Consider the following 5,000-nt stretch of genomic DNA (forward strand, 5'->3'; position numbering starts at 1 on the left):
TCATGCATGGGGCGTCGATGTTTGGTAGGGGCGTTGTCTATCATTTTCATTAATTCCAGAAAACATAAGAGAGTGGTAGAGCCAATATAGCTAGCAGAGGTTTGTGAAAAAAAAGAAATAAAACTTTTACATTTATCAAATGAAACTGAACATGAAAGGACACTAATAATACGAGTTAAAGTTAAAGTTAAGATACTAAAACTAAACGTAAAATAGATAAATGTCAAAAACGTTCCACTGTGACCTTTTAAATAACTAGTAAAACACAACATTCTTCCTTAAATAATAACCGCCACTTTGCACTATAGCCCAAAACAACACTACTTAACTTCTAAGTAAAAACAATGGAAAAAGGGCCTTGCATTCTATTCTAGAGGATAACACACGAACATACTATCTGACAGTATTTTGAAGGCGATACAAGGCTATTGCTTGGTGGTTCCTTGTTTAAATCAAACGATATCATGAAATCCCTTACTACGCGCTTCCCTTAATAACTTTCCCAATAAACATTGAATAATCGCTCGCTGTTGTATCATAAATGCTCAGTAGTCTTGATATAGCTTGATAGTTACATGTGAATATTTTATATCTTTAATACAGACACGCTAAATGAACGATTTTTTTTAACAATTAGAAAAACGAGAACTAAAATACGTAAATATACTTTCCTGGTGTTTTTACACATAAACACACTCATACAAACACATACCGTCCCGATTTTTACAGACACACACACACACACACATTCACACACACGCATGGGCACACTTACTCACAAACAAACACACAGAGACCTCCCTGATAAACACACAAATACGTATGATGTTACTGAAATATGTATGCTGATGTTATACTATGTATCTATTGTTATATTCTACATAACTTATACAATATCATATATTTCATATGCATATATTACCACACATACACATATTCATGCATGTCAGCATGTCCATTGCTTTACCTGTTTGTAAATATCTTCCTGTCACACCAGACATACCAGTGTTGTGGTGTCTTTCCCCTTCCGCAAGGCTATTGATGTAACACTTCCTTCTTTATTTTTGGCTCCCTACAGGGAGCCAAAGAGCAAGACCTCTCCTAGGGATTGCCTCACTCTGTCATTGTGCTTCAATAAAGGAGTGAAGATATCTTGTTCGTCTATCTTATACCCTACGCTCGCTATCTACATATCCCTGTAGGACCCATCATTCAGGTTACTATTACTATTACTACACACACGCGCGCGTGCACACACACACACTTCATCTCCTTCTGCTTCCTCTCCTTCTCCATCTCCCGCCTCGACCTCTCGTTCGAGTGCTTGACTATCCCGCCCCTTCTCTTGGCGCCCTCCTGGCTCTTCCTCGTCTCCTTCCTATCCCTTTGCCTCAGCTTCTGCTTCTCATCTCCCAAGGACGACGAGCACTGATCATTCAGCTGACCAAGCAGCTGCTGAAGTCCGCTGGTGCCCAGCTGTTGGTCAGCCAGCGAGCTCAATACGAGAGGGAGATGCTGCAGGACCTGGCTCTTCATGGGGCGCGGGCCGGCCACCACGATCTTTTCGACCAGGGGGGCTTGTCCTCCGAGTGGAAGGCTCTCTCCATGCTCTCGTACACCACCTTCAGGTGGTTGTAGCGGCTCTCCTCCGCCAGCTCTTGTCGAACTTCGCCTTGAACGAGGCCAGCGTGCCCACGACCAAGGTGTGGTGGTCGCCTTGAATCACCAGGAAGCCGTACATGGCGTCCTCGCTGTATACACGGCCGTGTAGAAGACCTTTTTCGCAGAAAGGTCAGCCTTCGCTTCGCTAGAGGATCCCAAAGATGCGAAAGTCAACTCCCAAGAGAGAGTCTATACCCTGGTCCATTCCGAAATCCTTCCTGAGAGAAGGAATGTTGGCTAATTTCAACTCGGCCCCTTAGCCGTCCAGCAGACGGAGGAGCTCGTGGGCGACGGCAGGAACCATGACGACCTCGAAGCTCCCACCGAGCTTCTTCTTGAGGTCGTTGCTCGAGGCCGCGCACCAGCTTCTCGCGGATAAGCCATGTCAGCGAGCTTTCTAAATCGCTGGCTTCAGATCTCTGATCAGCAGTGGTTTAGGTGCGACGGCGTCTGCGGACAGATGGGAAGCACATCTTACCTGTGCGAGAGCCAGCGCAAGAATACCAGGCGAGAGGGTTAGCCGTAACCTTTGAGTAACGAATTTAACTCATGCTGCCCTCAGGCCCAAGCGCGCATGCGTGCCAGCATATGTGTGGCGTATTTTTGTATTATGTCCGCACACACACACACACATAATCACACACACGTACACCTGCAAAAAATGATATATAATTATAATAATCACACACGCATAGAGAGACAGACAGACAGACAAACAGACAGGCAGACAGAGACAGAGAATAGTCAGATAGATCTAGAGCATTTACTTCCAGCGTGGGTGGTACGGACCCCCTGGGGGCGGTGAGGCAAAAGGGGGCGGTAGGAGGCCAAAGGAAGGCATAAACAAGAGTTAAAAAATATTTTTCTCATTTTTTTCTTCTTTGTGAGTTTCCTCCCTGCACCAAGCACATCCACCACATGATAATACCTATGAAGACAATGAACTATGTTCGTACGGTTACTGGTGAGATGTTGATTTACCCTTCCATATTGGTGACACAGCTAAAACGGCTAAATAAACTGGTTTACTGAATGAGGTTTTATTTGTGAAATACATCTTCGTATTTAATCTTGTATTCAGAAAATAATAATGATAAAAATGTTTGGAGGGAGGGATAGGAATCAACATGGAAGCCACAAAAGCGTCAGCTAGTAAAGTTTGGGAAGTGATATATACTATATGTACTGCAAGTGTGTGTGTGTGTGTGTGTGTGTGTGTGTGTGTGTGTGTGTGTGTGTGTGTGTGTGTGTGTGTGAGCTAAACAAAGAGGAAGGTGTTAGTAACTTTGTTATCAATATCAACAAAGTTTTACGTCATAGTCGACGGCGCATCTTCGAGCGGCGTACCGAGAGGATTATGCCATTAAACTGCTCTGTTTAACTGGTCCCTGTAAAGTTAAATCGTAAATCAAACAAAGAGTATACATTTCATTACACAATTATAAAATCATAACAAAACACGAATGAAATAATGCGTTTAAACATCCATAATAAGAAATTTTAGAAAAAAAAAAAACGAAATGTTAAAGGCAAGGAAGACGCTAAATAAAGCCTAAAACACGTAGTCACCCTGACCTCGCGCTCCTTGCGAGGGACGACACACGAATCAAGGGGGCGCTACCAACTTTTAGGGGAAACTTAAATAAAATAAGTTAGGACAGTATCAAGTGCATTAGTTGATATTAGTTATTCCTATCCTAATGTAAATATTCATTTGTAAATATTTAATCTGTTATTGCTGTTGCTTTTGTTGCTGTTTTTGTTGTTTCAAAGGGAGTTGTTTGTTGGATAGTATTACGTGCATTAGTCGGCAGCAACTCTTTCTTTTGTAATGTATGTCTCTCGAATCTTTATTGTTGTTGCTTATGATTCCAAGTGTCTTATTTTTCATAATTCTGAATTTCAAAGGACGTCGACGCTTGTATTACGTGCATTAGTCGACATCAGTTATTCCTTTTGTGATGTAAAGGAAGTAGGCTTTGAAGTTGCCTCTGGTTGTGTATTTTGCTGTTTTCTTTTCTTTCTTTTTTTTCTTTTTTTCTTTCTTTCTTTCTTTTTGCTTGTTTTTTTTCGATTTCGACATTCAGTGTTTGATTATCTGTTTTGTTTTTGTTGTTTGTATTGCTACTGTTTTTGTTATTTTTGTTTTGTCATACTTAACATTTTGACATAAAATATATATTCTCTCATATAAGAATATATATTGAAATACATATTTTCTCTTTTTAAGCCTTTAAATTTCTTGGTATTTTATTGTGAAACATATTCTTAAAAAAAGTAACGACAATATTATAAGGAATGAACTGCTTAAAAAGATTTTTAGTATTATAAAGAATGAATTATTTAGTATTATAAAGAATGAATTATTTAGTATTATAAAGAATGAATTATTTAGTATTATAAAAAATGAATTATTTAGTATTATAAAGAATGAATTATTTAGTATTATAAAGAATGAATTATTTAGTATTATAAAGAATGAACTTCTTAACATTTTGAATAATACGAGTGAATGTAGAATATACAAACACTCACCATGAATCCCGTCACTTTTGAATAATCCTCTATGTATAACCAAGGCTCCGTAATATTTCACAATATAACAACATATTCACTCCTAATTTGTATTAAAATATACCAGTTACGTACCAAACAATAACCAAATATCAACCTTAATAACAAAATTAACACCACTAAAGACATCTTACCTAATTTCAACATATGTGGTTATGTAGCGCTAGATGAGTTTTCTGTCTGGATTTGCTTGCTTTCATGCTGGGTCTATAGGGCGTTCTAAAGTGCTCAAAGTGCTCAAAGTGCTGGATTGAGGAGCAATTTCATATCTTAAGTGGAATTCCCCTCTTAGCCTAACCTACCTTAACCTAATTTGACCTGGTCTTAACCAAACCCACCGTAACGTAAATGAACTTGATAAGATGCATTGTATTGCTTTATAACATAATACTGCATAATATTATATAATGTTATTTGATTTGAGATGATAAGATATAACATGATACGATGTAATGAGATTAACATAATACAATATAATATGGTAGACTGTAATGCAATTTGAAACAATACAATACGACAAGATACAATCTAATGCGATATTACATAATACAATATAATGTAACATAACAGCCTAACGTAACCACGCTTCATCGCAAAGAAACCACTTGATCTTTTCTTAAAAACAAGTGCACGAGAAAAATCGTTTTTTTTTTTTTTTTTTTTTTTTTTTTTTTTTTTTTTTTGACTTTCCAGAAGCCAAGGAAGGTTAGCAGAAGGTCACAAAAACGCGTGAAAAAAATAAATTATAGGTCCATCTGCTAGGC

Source organism: Penaeus chinensis, chromosome 15 (genome assembly GCF_019202785.1).
Source record: "Penaeus chinensis breed Huanghai No. 1 chromosome 15, ASM1920278v2, whole genome shotgun sequence".
Taxonomy (NCBI): domain Eukaryota; kingdom Metazoa; phylum Arthropoda; class Malacostraca; order Decapoda; family Penaeidae; genus Penaeus; species Penaeus chinensis.